The sequence below is a fragment of the Dendrobates tinctorius genome, unplaced genomic scaffold (assembly GCF_039654945.1).
Source record: "Dendrobates tinctorius isolate UK_male_01 unplaced genomic scaffold, ASM3965494v1 ptg000224l, whole genome shotgun sequence".
Classification (NCBI taxonomy): Eukaryota; Metazoa; Chordata; class Amphibia; order Anura; family Dendrobatidae; genus Dendrobates; species Dendrobates tinctorius.
The window spans coordinates 5,086,684-5,105,426 of record NW_027361891.1 but is presented as its reverse complement, the minus strand read 5'-3'; the positions used below and the strand labels follow the sequence as shown (position 1 = coordinate 5,105,426).

The 18,743-nt window shown below is 46.0% G+C and overlaps 1 protein-coding gene across 1 annotated transcript in view; it reads left to right on the top strand.

Annotated features, from left to right (window-relative positions):
- Positions 1 to 18,743, top strand: part of GRIP1 (glutamate receptor interacting protein 1) — a 919,857-nt gene that overhangs the window by 447,495 nt on the left and 453,619 nt on the right. The window lies entirely within an intron of this gene.

Sequence of the window (18,743 nt, the reverse complement as noted above, 5' to 3'; positions counted from 1 at the left end):
AGTCAGCCATTGTCTGGTCAGGGAACTGTCCTGGATGAGGTGGAGGAAGAAGATGAGGGGGATGATTATTTTGGGCAGGAGGATGCTTCTCAGGGGGCAAGAGAAAATATTGGCGTTCCAAGGTCAGGTACCGTGTTTGTGCGTGACTGTAGGGATGTGGATTTGCCAGAAAGTGCTCCTCCACCCACCACTGGCAGATCCTAAAAAGGGACCCCCGCATTGCCAAAATGATGAGGGATGACGACTACTGGCTGGCCAGCATCCTCGATCCATGCTGCAAAGGCAAATTACAAAACATCATGCCACAGGAGAACCTAGAGATAATATTGACTAGCAACTCTGGTAAAACCGTTTGTTTGAGGCTTTCCCAGCAAAGAGCAGCGGTGCTAGTTCTCCCACGAGCCGTAGTGGGCACAGTGGAAGAGGTGTTCGTGGTGCACACAGCAGAATTGGCGTTGGAGACAGGGGTTTAATGACCATGTTGTGGAATGATTTCTCAAGTACCGCTCACACGACTGCTAATACAGCATCGATTAAAAGTGACAGGAGGCAGCAGTTGTCAACTATGGTTACAAACTACTTCTCCTCCCATATCGATGTTCTCCCTCACAGGTCATTCCCCTTTGACTATTGGGCCTCTAAACTGGACTCCTGGCCTGAATTGTCACAATATGCCTTACAGGAGCTCTCTTGCCCTGCTGCTAGTGTGTTATCTGAAAGAGTCTTCAGTGCTGCTGGATCAATCCTGACAGAAAAAAGGACCCATCTGTCAACCCAAAATGTTGATGATCTAACCTTCATTAAAATGAATCATGCATGGATTTCAAAGGATTTTGTCCCACCTTCCCCTGATGACACATAGTTTGCCAGAAAACTGCCTCGCTTTTGTCCTCTTCCTCGGACTTGCCCAATTCTGCCCTTTGCAGCAGCTGAATGTCCAGCCAACACATCAACATATGCCATTTTTTAAACCTCCCTAACTGGGCTGCCCACCCCTCCCCCAATGGCTGGGGTCAAGTCCTGGTGCACCCGGGCAAGTGCCGTTGCTCTGAACAGGTGGATGGGCCCACTGATGGCCGACGGCACTGGCACAGGGCCCCTCATAGTACAATACAGTGTCTCTGATGGTGGGGGGGCTCACTCGCTGTCAAACACACCAGCGTTCTATGAGGGGCCCTGTGCCAGTACCGTCGCCCACGAGTGTGCCCCCCTGCTTGGTCATGGCCACAGCACTTGCAAGTTGCAATACTTACCTCTCCCTGCTCCACCGCTGTGTAGTCTGGGCAGTTAAATCCTTCACAGGGACGGCCACTAGAAATTCGGTGTATTGATCAATGATGGTTAAGATGTAGCTATGGCCTGCCCTGCTGGCCTCTACCTTCAGATGATCAATGGCTACCATTTGAAATGGACGTCAACTTACAAGCGGATGCAGTGGTGGTTTATGATCACCTTTCACAGTTGTAATAGTCACAGACGTGTGACATTCCTGCCACCATTTTTCAATGTCTCCTCTCATGCCAATCCAATAGAATCGCCTACGGCCTGTGGCTTCTGTCTTTTGCACTCCAAAATGACCAGACACATCATGATAGGCCGTGAGGACCATTTGTACATCTCTCCCTGTGATCACAATTTGATGGAGACGAGTAACGGTGATGTGATCTACGCTACTGCGATAAAGCAATCCTTTCTTCACAAAGAACCTTTTTCGCTTTCTCCATAAACACTGTAATTGAGGGTCTGCATCGCCTCTACAACATCTACCTGGAGGTTTTCCCGCGATGAATAATTTCAAAATTTCTGCTAACACTCGACTTTCCGTCTCTGCTTGTATCCATGTAGTTACCAGTAGCGGAGAGTCTGGACTGGCTTACTGAGATTGAAATATATACAAAGATTTAAAAGTACCACAACACTGTCTACTGGTGTACGCTTTGAATACCTTTCCCTTTTTCTACTTTTTTAATTCTGGTGTAATACATAGTGAGCCTGTGAGTGTCTGTGTCTGACTCCGGAAGTTTAGCTGAAATTTACCCCTAGACTGAATACACCTGGTATGTGCTGATACAGTACCTTGGTTCAAAGATTTGTATTATGGTATCATCTGTAGGATAACCAACTGGGGGGACCCTCTTCTTGCCGCAGACAAACACGAGACTGAGACAGAGTTTGTATTGAACAGGTCCGTTTTTATTGCCCATCCTTCTGTCGACCACAGCAATTCACAGCCATTTCACATTTCTCTGTACACAGGCCCAGGTACCTTCACTTCCTCTGTTACTATAATCGTGGCGTCCTCTGTGGCTCTTCCACTGGGGCTGCCCTATGCCCATCCACCACAGCGCTTCATCAGTCTGAGCACACAGTCCGTATGATAGCCCCAGGCCGTCTTCGTCTGCGGCTACCGTCCTCTGGGCCACCCCCCGTGACCGCCTCAACTGTCAGTCCTCTCTGGAGCCTTTCCACTGTCTCTATTTCCTCAGCAGAACTTCCTCTTTACTGCGCTCCCTTCGCTGACTGACTCTTCCAGAACCTTCCCTCAGCCTTTTATAATTCCAGTTCTGGTAACTCCACCCACCATCACCTGGCAGTTTCTCTGACCAATGGCAGTTATTCAGTCCCACTCCTACACTCTCCACTGCCCTCCAATGGGCAAGCTAAAACACTGCACCCTTTTCTCTTTATCTTAGCAGTTTCACACCTACACTGCGCTACACCTCTGCTTCTCACTACAGGCAGGTTTGTCTGTCAGTCCACCTTCCCTACATCATTCATAGTGTGTGAGCGTGTGTGGGTAATGCCTTCTATATATATGGTGAATCGGAGATACCAATTTTTACACTATACTCCATACAGCTTGTATCTTGTTATATAGTACTTTGTTCTACATTTAGCATCACGGTCAAATCCATACTGAGTAAGCGTCTGAGAGTGACTACGGAACTATTTATACGGAGATTTCAATTGTACCATAAAATATATATACTTGCTATCTTGTTATCCAGTACCTTTTTTACAACATTTTTTATTACGGTCAAACCCAGACTGAGTGAGCGTCTGAGGGTGACTCCGGAAATATATATTGAGATTTTCAATTTGGCCAACACTGTATACAGCTGTACGCTTCTGATAGAGTACCATATATCTGCTGGTATTTTGGGTCCATTTTCCAAAACATGAGGAAGTATGGTGGAAGAGGACGTGGACGTGCGCGTGGGGGGCCACCTGGTACTGATGGTGGTGGTGGTGCATCTGCTGGTAGTGCCAAAAACACAATAGCAGCTAAGGCAGGAGGTGTTGAGCCTGCGTCATGGTGTAGCTCTGGAAGACCTGTAAGGCTCCCTTTTCTGGGAGTAGGTAGACTGCTTTTAAAGCCGGAGCATCAGGAACTGTTTGTGGCTTACATTGCTGAAACAGCCTCCAGCTCTATCGCCTCCTCTTCTGAAGTTGTAAAAAATGCAAGCACTGAGTCGTAACTGCAGGCTTCTGGTCAGGAGCAACCCCTTTCCTTGTGTCCTTCACCCACACCAAAAGTGAAGGATGTGGCAGCACACACTTCAGATTACTCCATGGAGCTCTTTTCACATACCATGCCTTGGTTAATTAAAAATAGGGCCCATCAGATACTGGAGCATTGTAAATGGGGCAGATCAGACACTGGAGCAGCATCTAAGGGGCCCATTATACACTGGAGCATTACAAATGGGGCCCATTATATATGGAGCATTATTAGAGCCCATCATACACGAGCATCATCCATGAGGCCCATCATGTACTGGAGCATTGTAAATGGGGCAGATCAGACACTGGAGCAGCATCTAAGGGGCCCATTATACACTGGAGCATTACAAATGGGGCCCATTATATATGGAGTATTATTAGAGCCCATCATACACTGGAGCATCATCCATAAGGCCCATCATGTACTGGAGCATTGTAAATGGGGTAGATCAGACACTGGAGCAGCATCTAAGGGGCCCATTATACACTGGAGCATTACAAATGGGGCCCATTATATATGGAGTATTACTAGAGCCCATCATACACTGGAGCATCATCCATGAGGCCCATCATGTACTGGAGCATTGTAAATGGGGCAGATCAGACACTGGAGCAGCATCTAAGAGGCCCATTATACACTGGAGCATTACAAATGGGGCCTGTGGAGGAAATACCAGTTGCTCCCACGTCACCAATGTGACGTAACTACACAGGCACAGCTCTCTGGCACCCCCTTTGTCTCAGGTCAGTAAAAGAACTGCACCTAGAGCAAATGGCCGCCGGGGAGGATGTCCTGTTACCCGCTGGGTATTCTAAGATTCGTAATCAGAGTAAAAGCATCAGCCCAAGATTAATTTTATGGTTTAATTGCCTTAAGGGCACACTAGATAATTACAGAAATATACAGTAAGCTATACAATGGAATTACAGTGGATTTGCAGTCAGAGTAAAATATAACAAGAAGGGTACAAGACTTTGAGATATTAAGCTGGAGGTCAATTTACCAGGTTGTAGGTTGCATGTGGGTGCCGGGAGCTCTGCAGTCCACAGGTACAAGAATCTTAGTTGCCGGACAGACCCCAAAGCGCGGCCCGCTGCTCTCCTTGGCAGATCTGTCTCAATTCCTTCTTAGATCATCATCGTCTGGTTCTTCTGTGAGAGAGTGAGTGTCTCTGCCACGTGCTGCTAGTTCTTAAACATGCCGGGTTCGTCCCCCTGTGTCAGAGGGTGGGCTACTAATCTCCACCCTTTAGCTCCCTGCAGAACTTACCCCCTTTCTTAGATATTGGGAATAACTTTCTACAGCATGACCGTATCAGGACACGAGAAGTACCAGTGAATGCGGGGTTTTTTGCCTGTCGTGTGGAGATCAAACATGGCCCCATTGGGTCGCTGTTGAGGGCCAATCTCTATATCTCATGTCCCAGAGCCCTCACCAACTCAGGAGTCGCACTGCCAGATGGGCGATTTCCTCAGGGTCACGCGGATATTTTTTATGAGTCTATAACTCGAAAGGTGCGCTCATAATCCACGATCCTAGGATGGAGCCGGAGAGGCTGGGAGAGACATTGGATGTGTATTTCTGTGTCTAGCTGACAGGTATATTCTAATTGAGACCCCCAGGCACCTTCCTGCCCCATGCTGACATGGCTCCTACTCAAGCTTATCTCATTATCATACTAAAGTCCTTGCTATTCAACATTGGAGCACTAAATCCTGCTTTCTTTAATATGCTTACAGGCCCTGGGGGGTAGGAACAGTTAACTCCTTCATCACAGGGCCCATTATATATGGAGCATTATTAGAGCCCATCATACACTGGAGCATCATCCATGAGGCCCATCATGTACTGGAGCATTGTAAATGATGCAGATCAGACACTGGAGCAGCATCTATGGGGCCCATTATACACTGGTGCATTACAAATGGGGCCCATTATATATGGAGCATTATTTGGGCCCATAGCACACTGGAGCATCATCCATAGGGACCATCATATACTGTAGCATTATGTGGAGCTAATCATATACTGTATGGAACATTATATGTGACTAATTATTCTGTATGGAGAAATATATGGGGCTCATTATTCTGCATGGCGCATAATGTGGTGGCCATAACACTGTATGAAGTAATATACTGTCCTTTTTTTGAGCTATTGTACAATTTAAAATAGATCAGTCATGTCATGTAAGCAGTGAAGTATTTGTCATTGTACTATACCTATATTTCTGTGGCGTATCGGAGCATCATGAGTTGTGGTATGTGTTAAAGGGGCGCACTGACACTATTTGGCCCAGGGCACACAAAAACCTGGAGCCAGCCCAACCCCCCACAACTTTAGCCAAATAACCCCCAGTTTTCAATGCGTAACTATTATTATTAAGGTTGACAAGCTTCAGTAATAAGAATTGATGTTTTTGGCATTGAAATGGGCACTGTAGGTGTGTTTACTGTCCTCCACTCCCTGCCGACTTTGCTTCCCCATTGACTTGCATTGGGTTTCGTGTTTCAGTCGGCCTCCGACTTTTCCCTATAGTCGGCCGATTTCGTTCGACCCGACTCATGAAATCCGACTCGACCCGAAAAAAGGCAAAGTGGCTCATCTCTAGTTACATGCCATCTTAATATTAATTGCATTAAAGTCTAATGTGGGTTGGCCATGTACAGTGGAGAAAATAAGTATTTGATTATGCAAGTTTTTCCACCTACAAAGAATGGAGAGGTCTGTAATTTTTATCGTAGGTACACTTCAACTGTTTAAAAATAAAACCAAAAAAATCACATTGAATGAGTTTTTAATAATGAAATTCCATTTTGTTGCATGAAATAAGTATTTGATCACCTACCAACCAGCAAGAATTCTGGCTCACAGACCTCTTAATTTTTAATTAAGAAGCCACCCTACTCTGCACTCATTACCTGTATTAATTGCTCCTGTTTGAACTCGTTACCTGTATAAAAGACACGCTCTGCTTAATGTGTTCTGGCTGGCATTATTGATGTGACTGATCTCCAAAGCATCTGGATCATCATGGGACAGATATGGATTATCTTCTTGTCGGACAGGTAAGGAATGTGGTGTTTATTATTTTTTGTCTTTTACAGGGTATATGGGCAATGGTGGATTATCTTCTCATCAGTCAGGTGATTATAACTTTGATTTTTTATTTTTTTAAATAAATAGGTAAAAAAGGGTTGGGTATATTAATAGCTGAGGAAGGGACCATGGTTATTTATCCCCCTCCCAAACTAAAAACATCAGCTCTCAGCTGCCCCAGAAATGGTGCATCCATTAGTTGCACCAATTCTGGTGCTTAGCCTCGCTCTTCCCACTTGCCCTGGTGTAGTGATAAGTGTGGTAAGTTGTGGGGTTGATGGCAGCTGACATCAAGCCCACAGGTTAGTAATGAAGAGGAGTCTATAAGACGCCCCCATTACTAATCCCAAAGTCTTATTATAATAAAGACGCAGCAAGAGTAAAGTCCTTTATTTGAAACTAGCTGAAGAGCCGGCGCTGCCCGGGCATAGTAACTAACTGTGGTTAGTTATAACAAATTATAATTATCCTCCATCCCATAGTCCGGTGCCCATATACCCATCATACATATCCACGATCCCATAGGCCCGTGCCCATATACCCATCATACATGTCCTCCATCCTATAGTCGAGTGCCCATATACCCATCACACATCCTCCATCCCATAGTCCCATGCCCATATACCCATCACACATCCTTGATCTCATAGTCCCATGCCCACATACCCATTATACATATCCTCCATCCCATAGTCCCGTGCCCATATACCCATCATACATATCCGACATCCCATAGTCCCATGCCCATATACCCGTCATACATATCCTCCATCCCATAGTCCAGTGCCCATATACCCATCACACATCCTCCATCCCATAGTCCCGTGCCCATATACCCATCATACATATCCTCCATCCCATAGTCCAGTGCCCATATACCCATCATACATCCTCCATCCCATAGTCAACCATTATGACATCATAATGAGCGGCAGGGCTTGCAACCTATGATGACATCAGCATCGCCATGGCAACCATTATGACATCATAATGAGGGGCGGGGCTTGACACACACACACTTTTTCCCCATTATGTAGATAGGGGCAAAATTTTTTGGTGAATTGGAACACGCAGGGTTAAAATTTCACCTCACAACATAGCCTAGGACGCTCTCGGGGTACAGACGTGTGACTGTGCCAAATTTTGTGGCTGTAGCTGCGACGGTGCGGATGACAATCCTGGACATACACACACACACATATATACACACATACATACATACACACACTTGAGCTTTATATAGTAGATAAAACTCCCCACGCTCTTTTACCCATTTATTTAAAAAAATAAAGAAAACCACAAACTAATGCTCACTTGTCCGACGAGAAGATAATCCACCAATGCCCATGTCCCCTGAAAAAGACAAAAAATTATAAGACACCTTATTCATCACTTGTCCGACGAGAAGATCATCCATATCCGTCCCACGACAATTGGGATGATTTGAAGAGCAATCATATCAGTGATCATCACTCAGTTCTTGCAGGTCACCCTGGTAGGAAAGCAACTTTGGACCTCCTCTTTTGTCGTTTTTGGTGGCCTAGGTTGCATCAAGATGTTGTGTCTACCTGCAATAATTGTGCGAACTCTAAGACTCTGCTTACTCGTCCATCCGGGTCTCCTACCATTGGTTATTTTTGATAAACCATAGACACATTTGTCTATGGATTTTATTTTCATTACCGACTTTCCTTTATCCGCTGGGAAAAAAAACCTGTGATTTTGGTAGTGGTGGATAGGTTTAGCAAGATGGCACACTTCATTGCGTTACCGGCTCTCCAAATGCCAAATCCTTGGCTCAGGTGTTTATCAGTGAGATCGTAAAGCTTCACGAGGTTCCCTCTGATGTTGTCTCAGATTGGGGGACCCAATTTGTGACAAAATATTGGAGGGCTTTTTGATCTCACCTAGGCGAGTATTTATCTTTTTGCTTGGCATTCCATCAGCAGTCTAATGGTCAGACCGAATGTATAAATCAAAGCCTTGAGACATACCTTAGGTGTATTGATTCTGAAAATGAAGATTGGTCATGTTACTTACCATTGGCAAAATTTGCTCTAAATAATCATCGCCATGAGTCCACGGGTGAGTCACCATTTTTTGTTGCATATGGTTTTCACCCCCATTTCTGTGCTCTCAGGAGTAATGAGTCTTGAGGGGTTCCTGGGAAGAACATTTTTCTTTGTCTGTCTCTTCTGTATTGCAAAGGGTACAGAACAACTTGAAAGTGATGGGAGACAGATATAAACATGTGGCTGATAAAAAGTGTATACCAGGTCCGGACCTTTGTGTGAATGACTATGTGTGGTTGTCCAGCAAAAACATCAAGCTGAAAGTTCCTTCCTGGAAACTGGGTCCCAGGTTTATTGGTCCATATAAGGTGGTCGATGTCATTAATCCTGTGGCTTTCTGCTTTGAGTTACCACAAGCACCTAAGATTCACAATGTCATTCATGGATCATTGCTTAAAAAGTATGTTGCGTCATCTGATCCATCACACTCGCCGCCGCATCCAGTAAAGGTGGACAATAATTTAGAATTTGTGGTGGCTAGAATTGTTGGTTTTCGTTTTCTCCATCGTTCCCTCCAGAGCTTGGTGCATTGGAAAGATTATGGTCCGGAGGAAAGAATATGGGTAAAGGCGTCTGAAGTTAATGGTGGTAGATTAGCTCTCTGTTTTCATGTATCTCATCTGGATAAACCCGGTACTGAGTGTCCGGAGACCACTCGTAGAAGGGAGGGTACTGTCACAAGTGTGCCGCACCCTGCTGAGACCTGGGGTGCACCTAGGATCAGAAAATCACAGAAATTAGCTGATCACAGGCCCTCCTTGGAGTCTACATGACTATTCACATGAGTGGTGCAACTTTACTGTTTCTTTTGGTACGAAAGGGGTTCTCGGTTTTAGTCTACTGAAATTTCAATTGGCTTTAGTCTCAGCTGCAGCTTCTGGAGAAACGGGGTCAGTAGGTGCTCTCGTCCGCTGGCCCGGCTGCCTTTAGCAAGACTGCATGGACCAGGGCTCATACCACTGAACGCCTGCTCTATCTACCCGTGGGCAACATACTACACAGACAACGCAGGGTTAGGGTAAAACAGTGTGGCAATGCTTTATTGAACCACAACACCCAATAGCAAACAGAACAATCCCAGCAATTACCCCCAACATGGTGCACATTACAGGGCCTAAACCTTCCGCTGACTCGCCTGGATAACGGTAGATGTTACGTCAGAGCTCCCAGGGTCGATATTCCACCTGTGATATACACAGAGAAACATATTGACAAGCGTAGGGAGATGACTGAGAACAGTCCATAGAGTCTGTACAAGGTCCAAAGCCAGTTGACACAACGTCAGAGCTCCCAGGGTTGCTATTCCACCTGTGATATACACACAGAGAAGAGATAACCATGAGCATAAGGAGGTGACAGTCCATACTTTCCATACAAGATCCAAAGCCAGCTGACACGAGAATCACCACCTGGCTTATCCGACCATCTCCATGGAACCAGGCGACCAGCGGGTCCCAAAACCTGGCTTTCTCCAAACATTTCCATGGTTCAGAGATGGTCACTGGATCAGATCTGTGTCCTTCCAACCGGAGCCGATCACTCCTAGGTTGTTTCCCTTAGACTCATAGATCCGTGTCCCTCGTGATGGTGCCACAATGACTTGGCTGCAGTCTTCTCATCCGTTGAGTGTTGTGCCGAATGTGTGACTGGTAGCTTTCTGTGTCATGAGATGAGATTAAATCAGCCCTGGTCTCTCCATCTCAGGGTCTTTTTTATACCCCAGAAATGTAAGCTATTTTTACAATTACCCAGTGTCCTTCAGTACACCCTCACAGTCTTTCCCTATCTACAGTCAAGAAACTGGTTGTAGAATACAATACACAATTAGCATATCAGCTCACAATAAACACAGATAAACACACACTATGTACAAGTCACTATTACAGACTTAAGGCCCCGTCACACTAAGCGACTTACCAGCGATCCCGACACCGATATCAAGGTGTCAGGATCGCTGGTAAGTCGCTATGTGATCGCTGGTGAGCTGTCACACAGACAGCTTCACCAGCGATCAGCACAGCGATGCCGAGCGTGCGGCATCGCTGGCCATCGCTGTAAAAAATAATAAAAAAAATTAAAAATATAGTTATTCTCACCTTCCGACGTCCTGTTCAGCCATCCGGCCTCTCTCCACGCTCCGGTCCCAGTGATCCTTTGCATGAATGACCGCGAGACTTTGTTATCCCTCGAGACCGTGACATCTCGCGGTCATTCATGCAAAGGATCACTGGGGACGGAGCGTGGAGAGAGGCAGGATGACTGAACAGGACGTCGGAAGGTGAGAATAACTATATTATTTTTTTTATTATTTTTTACAGCTGATCGCTGGTCTCCCGCCTGTCACACACAGCGATGCGTGCTGGCCAGCGGGAGACCAGCGACCAAAGAAATGTCCAGAGGTTTCTTCCAGCGATCAGCGATACCGGCAGGGGGGCCGCTCGCTGATCGCTGTCACACACAGCGATCTCGCTGGTGAGATCGCTGTTACGTCACAAAACTTGTGACTCAGCAGCGATCTCGCTACCGAGATCGCTTAGTGAGACGGGGCCTTTAGAGTACCGTTACACTTAGCGATGCTCCAGCAATCCCGACAACGATATGGATCGCTGGTGCATCGCTAAATGGTCGCTAGTGAGCTGCCAAACAGGCAGATCTCACCAGCGACATAGCAGCGGTCGGAGGTCGCTACTTACCTGTCAGACGTGGCGATCCTGACGTCCTCCCGCCCGCGTCAACGCGTTGCTCGTCGGCACCACAGGAAGCGCCCGACGAGAAATGGTCCAGGACGTTCTTGCGCGATCAGCGATAATCAGCGGGGGGTGCCGGTCAGAGGTAAGTATCACATGTAGCAATATCGCTGCTGCGTCACAAAATTAGTGATGTTACAGTGATATTGCTAGCGATATCGCTATGTGTAACGGGCCCTTTACACAGTATGTTAAATAGTATATCAGCTTGCAAGACTATATTCTTGACCCACCAGACATAAACACTTAAATCCACAAGCCAATATACAGATAAAAAACCAACTCCCCTTGGCTTGCAAAAACACAGTCGTCTGGGTAATTAAGATATAATCTGGGTTCTTCACACAGCTTATTGGTACTTCCTTTTGATTCTTCTGGATTTCCATTTGTTTATGAGTTTCCCCGTTTGTTTCTTTTCCTGTGTTGTCTTATTTTAGTAGTAAGAACAGTTTCTTGCTGCCTAGCTCAGTAGCTAGGGCTAAGACCCAGTGTCATCAAGGGCTTAGGCCTTTTTCACACTTCCGTTTTTTGTCAGTCAAAATCCGCCAATTTTAGAAAAAAATGGATCCGCCAAAAAAGGGGCGGATCCGTTTTTTTCCCCCATAGACTTACATTAGTGGCGGATCTTGACTGACGGTCGTCCGTCCCACCCGTTTTTTGACGGATCCGCCAAGATATTAGCGGCTCCCGGGCGGATGAGACGGACAGTGCAACTTTTTTTTTTTCTTTGACAGTCCGCTATTTGTAAGGGCGCATGCCCACAGGAAGGATTTTAACCATAAAATGCCGTTCCGTGAGCTGCGAAAAATCTCTCTCTCGACCGCGGTCGCTTTGAATTTGCTGCACTTTTCATCTTCGGCGGATCTGACTAAATTTGCGTCCGTTGACATCCGTATGTCACAACGGAGGCGGATCCGTTAATTTTCGTTTTTGGCGGATGTCAGCTGTCCGCCAACAAAGGAGGTGTGAAACAGGCCTTAGGCACGTGACGGTTCACATGGGGAAGGACGAATCTGGGGCGATATGGAGTGCTGATGTCAGCATAAGGTGAGTGTTCTCCCTCTCAATACCGTCAGGGCTTCCCTTTACCAGCTCCCTCCCCCCCTCCCTTTGCGTTGCACACCTGCAGTTCTTTATAGGACAGCACTATAGTACTGTGAGGACTATGTGTAGTCCATATACCTGTAGTTCTGTATATGATAGTACTATAGTAATGTGAAGACTGTGTGGTCCATATACCTGTAGTTCTGTATATAATAGTACTATAGTAATGTGAGGACTATGTGTGGTCCATATACCTGCAATTCTGTATATGATAGTACTATAGTAATGTGAGGACTATGTGTGGTCCATATACCTGCAGTTCTGTATATGATAGGACTATAGTAATGTGACTACTTTGTGTGGTCCATATACCTGTAGTTCTCTATATATGATAGTACTAAAATAATGTGAGGACTGTGTGTGGTCCATATACCTGTAGTTCTGTATATGATAGGACTATAGTAATGTGAAGACTGTGTGGTCCATATACTTGTAGTTCTGTATATAATAGTACTATAATAATGTGAGGACTATGTGTGGTCCATATACCTGCAGTTCTGTATCTGAGAGTACTATAGTAATGTGAAGACTGTGTGTGGTCCATATACCTGTAGTTCTGTATATGGTAATGCTATAGTAATGTGAGGACTATGTGTGGTCCATATGCCTGCAGTTCTGTATATGGTAATGCTATAGTAATGTGAGGACTATGTGTGGTCCATATGCCTGCAGTTCTGTATATGGTAATACTACAGTAATGTGAGGACTATGTGTAGTCCATCTACCTGCAGTTCTGTATATGATAGTACTATAGTAATGTGAGGACTTTGTGTGGTCCATATACCTGTATATTATAGTACTATAATAATGTGAGGTCTATGTGTGGTCCATATACCTGCAGTTCTGTATATGATAGTACTATAGTAATGTGAGGACTGTGTGTGGTCCTTATACCTGTAGTTCTGTAGATTATAGTACTATAGTAATGTGAGGACTACGTGTGGTCCTTATACCTGTAGTTCTGTAGATTATAGTACTATAGTAATGTGAGGACTACGTGTGGTCCTTATACCTGTAGTTCTGTATATGATAGTACTATAGTAATGTGAGGACTGTGTGTGGTCCTTATACCTGTAGTTCTGTAGATTATAGTACTATAGTAATGTGAGGTCTATGTGTGGTCCATATACCTGCAGTTCTGTATATGATAGTACTATAGTAATGTGAGGACTGTGTGTGGTCCTTATACCTGTAGTTCTGTAGATTATAGTACTATAGTAATGCGAGGACTACAGTATGTGTGTGGTCAATATACCTGCAGTTCTGTGGCCCTTGTATCTGCAGTTCTGTGGTCCTTGTACCTGCAGTTCTGTGGTCCTTGTACCTGCAGTTCTGTGGTCCTTGTACCTGCAGTTCTGTGGTCCCTGTACCTGCAGTTCTGTGGTCCCTGTACCTGCAGTTGTGTGTGGTCCTTATACCTGCAGTTCTGTATATGGTAATACTGTAGTAATGTGAGGACTATGTGTGGTCCATATACCTGTAGTTCTGTATATGGTAGTACTATAGTAATTTGAGGACTATGTGTAGTCCATATACCTGCAGTTCTTTATATGGTAGTATTATAGTAATGTGAGGACTATGTGTGCAGTCCATATACCTGCAGTTCTGTGGTCCTTATACCTGCAGTTCTTTGGCCCTTGTACCTGCAGTCCTGTGGTCCATATACCTGCAGTTCTGTGGTCCTTATACCTGCAGTTCTTTGGCCCTTGTACCTGCAGTTCTGTATAGGATAGTACTATAGTAATGTGAGGACTGTGTGTGGTCCATATACCTGCAGTCATGTGGTCCTTATACCTGCAGTTCTTTGGCCCTTGTACCTGCAGTTCTGTATATGATAGTACTATAGTAATGTGAGGACTGTGTGTGGTCCTTATACCTGTAGTTCTGTAGATTATAGTACTATAGTAATGTGAGGACTACGTGTGGTCCTTATACCTGTAGTTCTGTATATGATAGTACTATAGTAATGTGAGGACTGTGTGTGGTCCTTATACCTGTAGTTCTGTAGATTATAGTACTATAGTAATGTGAGGACTACGTGTGGTCCTTATACCTGTAGTTCTGTATATGATAGTACTATAGTAATGTGAGGACTGTGTGTGGTCCTTATACCTGTAGTTCTGTAGATTATAGTACTATAGTAATGTGAGGACTACGTGTGGTCCTTATACCTGTAGTTCTGTATATGATAGTACTATAGTAATGTGAGGACTGTGTGTGGTCCTTATACCTGTAGTTCTGTAGATTATAGTACTATAGTAATGTGAGGACTATGTGTGGTCCATATACCTGCAGTTCTGTATATGATAGTACTATAGTAATGTGAGGACTGTGTGTGGTCCTTATACCTGTAGTTCTGTAGATTATAGTACTATAGTAATGCGAGGACTACAGTATGTGTGTGGTCAATATACCTGCAGTTCTGTGGCCCTTGTATCTGCAGTTCTGTGGTCCTTGTACCTGCAGTTCTGTGGTCCTTGTACCTGCAGTTCTGTGGTCCTTGTACCTGCAGTTCTGTGGTCCCTGTACCTGCAGTTGTGTGTGGTCCTTATACCTGCAGTTCTGTATATGGTAATACTGTAGTAATGTGAGGACTATGTGTGGTCCATATACCTGTAGTTCTGTATATGGTAGTACTATAGTAATTTGAGGACTATGTGTAGTCCATATACCTGCAGTTCTTTATATGGTAGTATTATAGTAATGTGAGGACTATGTGTGCAGTCCATATACCTGCAGTTCTGTGGTCCTTATACCTGCAGTTCTTTGGCCCTTGTACCTGCAGTCCTGTGGTCCATATACCTGCAGTTCTGTGGTCCTTATACCTGCAGTTCTTTGGCCCTTGTACCTGCAGTTCTGTATAGGATAGTACTATAGTAATGTGAGGACTGTGTGTGGTCCATATACCTGCAGTCATGTGGTCCTTATACCCTTATACCTGTAGTTCTGTGGTCCTTGTACCTGCAGTTCTGTGGTCCATATACTTGCAGTTCTCTGGTCCATATACTTGCAGTTCTCTGGTCTTTATACCCGCAATTCTGTAGATAGTAGTACTATAGTAATGTGAGGACTATGTGTGTGGTCCATATACCTGCAGTTCTGTAGTCCTTATACCTGCAGTTCTGTGGTCCGTGTACCTCCAGTTCTGTGGTCCGTGTACCTGCAGTTCTGTGGTCCGTGTACCTGCAGTTGGGTGTGGTCCTTATACCTGCAGTTCTGTAGATGATAGTACTATAGTAATGTGAGGACTGTGTGTGGTCCATGTACCTGCAGTTCTGTGGCCCTTATACCTGCAGTTTTGTGGAACATATACCTGCAGTTCTGTGGTCCTCTGTTGTGAACTCATTTTCAGGTTTGCCTCTGGCTTCTGGTGAGGGCGATGGAGCTGGCTGTGCTGACAGAGGAGTCGTGAGTTCTCTATCTGGACTCCCTCTGTTGGTGACAAGAGGTAATGAAGCTGATCTAAATGGCAAAGAACTGCCACCTGAGGAGGAGGACTGCGACTGGACATCAGGTGTGACGTCTGCCTGCGGTCTGGGCTGCAGCCGGACAACACCCCGAGAAACACTGATACCCTTTACCCCTATACAGGGATCTGGATTTATAGCAGAGCCCAGGAGGTGCTGTCTGAATAGGAGCAATGACCAGAGCAGGACGGTCGCCAGAAAGGTGTTCCAACACAGGACACAAAGGCAATGATATCCGAGACTAAACCAGTCAGGCAGAAATGGTATAACAACGGGAGACAGCAGCAAAGACAGATACCAGGTCGAAGCCAGAGTCATAAACCAGGAGAGTCGCAGAGGTACCGAATCGTTAGACAGAAGCAGAGTCAGAATCCAGGCCGAAGTCAGTGTCATAAACCAGGAGAGTCGCAGAGGTACAGAATCGTTAGGCAGAAGCAGAGTCAGAATCCAGGCCGAAGTCAGTGTCATAAACCAGGAGAGTCGAAGAGGTACAGAATCGTTAGGCAGAAGAAGGGTCAGAAGTCCAGGCAAAAGTCAGAGTCAGTCAACAGTAATTCACACAGTAACACGCAGGGGAACCAAGAATATATCCGGCGGCCTGCAAGAGCAGTCCCAAGGTATTTGAGGGATCAGGTCATCCCTTACAGGCCCGTGGGCTGATGATGTCATCCGGACCGCCCCCAGGACCAGGCTGGATGGTAATGCACCAGCCCCTTCATGACTGACCGAGGAGCGAAGCCTGCGTCCAGCGGACGCCTGCGCAGGAGCCTTATGACTATCGCCGCCATCACTCGGGGTTGAAGCACAACGCCTCCCAGAGACCAAGGCCGAGACTGCAGGCCACGGGTCAGACGGTGATAGGACAGTCCGGCGCCTCCTAGTGGTCGAGGCCGGGACAGCAGGCCCTGAGTCTGACGGTGATGTGATAGTCCGGCGCCTCCTACTGGCCGAGGCCGGGACAGCAGGCCCTGAGTCTGGCGGTGCTGTGACATCAGGAGTCTCTGACTGGATTTAAGGCAGCCGACTCCCTATTTTCTTGCTGGTGATTTTTCTCCTGCCTGGGGCTTCTGTTTTCCATTTTGATTCCTGCCTTCTCAAGCTAAGTTTTGCTCTGCTATTGTTCATATGAGTTTTGGTCTGTTTACTTAGTTTTTTTTGTGTTCAGCCAGCCCCGGCTGGGGCTGTGCTGGATTCAATTTCTGTCTCTGATTATTTCAGTTTGTTTTTGTCCCTGATCAGCTGATCTCTTTTTGCTCTGTCTTCAGAATATACCTCAGTGCTGATATAGGGTTTTGAAGTCTAGCGACTTCAGGGTTTTTTCTATCAGACGTGTTGGACATATTTTTGGTAGGGCTTTTGCGTGATTGCAGACAGCATCTTTCCTTTCCTGTCCTTTCTAGTTAGTGTGGGCCCCATCGTTTGCTCAGCCTATCTTTCTATCTGTGTTTGTGCTTTCATCTTGTTTCACCGACAATACATGTTGGGGGCTGTCTATTGCTTTGGGGTCTGCTCTGGGGCAGTTTAGATTTCCCCTTTTCTTTCTTTAGGCTTATTTAGTTCTCCGGCTGTGACGAGGCGTCTAGGATCATCCTAGGTACGCTCCACGGCTACTGTTAGTTGTTGTGGATAGGATCAGGGGTCTGCAATCCGCTAGTTACCAACCTCTCCGGTTTTCTGGGCTTAGCTTGCTTTTTGTTTTTCCTCCTCGGTAACTCAATCATAACAGTCCTCCTACCTGCAGCTCTGTGGTCCTCGTACCTGCAGCTCTGTGGTCCTCGTACCTGCAGCTCTGTGGTCCTCGTACCTGCAGTCCAGTGGTCCTTGTACCTGTAGTCCTTATACCTGCAATTCTGTGGTTCATATACCTGCAGTTCTGTGGTTCTTATACCTGTAGTTTTGTGGTCCTCGTACCTGCAGTCCTGTGGTCTTCGTACCTGCAGTTCTGTGGTCCTTGTACCTGCAGTTGTGTGGGTGTGGTCCATATACCTGCAGTTCTGTGGTCCTTATACCTGCAGTATTGTAGATGATAGTACTATAGTAATGTGAGGACTATGTGTGGTCCATATACCTGCAGTTCTGTGGCCCTTATACCTGCAGTTCTGTAGTCCTTATACCTGCAGTTCTGTGGTACATATACCTGCAGTTCTGTGGTCCTCGCACGTGCAGCTCTGTGGTCCTCGTACCTGCAGTTTTGTGGTCCTCGTACCTGCAGTCCTGTGGTCCTCATACCTGCAGTTCTGTGGTCCTTATACCTGCAGTTCTGTATGATAGTACTATAGTAATGTGAGGACTGTGTGTGGTCCATATAGCTGCAGTTTTGTGGTCCTTATACCTGCAGTTTTGTGGTCCTTATACCTGCAGTCCTGTGGTCCTTATACCTGCAGTTCTGTGGTCCTTATACCTGCAGTTCTGTGGTCCTTATACCTGCAGTTCTGTGGTCCTTATACCTGCAGTTTTGTGGTCCTTATACCTGCAGTTCTGTGGTCCTTATACCTGCAGTTCTGTGGTCCTTATACCTGCAGTTTTGTGGTCCTTATACCTGCAGTCCTGTGGTCCTTATACCTGCAGTTCTGTGGTCCTTATACCTGCAGTTCTGTGGCCCATATACCTGCAGTTCTGTGGTCCTCGTACCTGCAGTTCTGTGGTCCTTGTACCTGCAGTTCTGTGGTACTTGTACCTGTGGTCCTTGTACCTGCAGTTCTGTGGTCCATATACCTGCAGTCCTGTGGTCCTTGTACCTGTAGTTCTG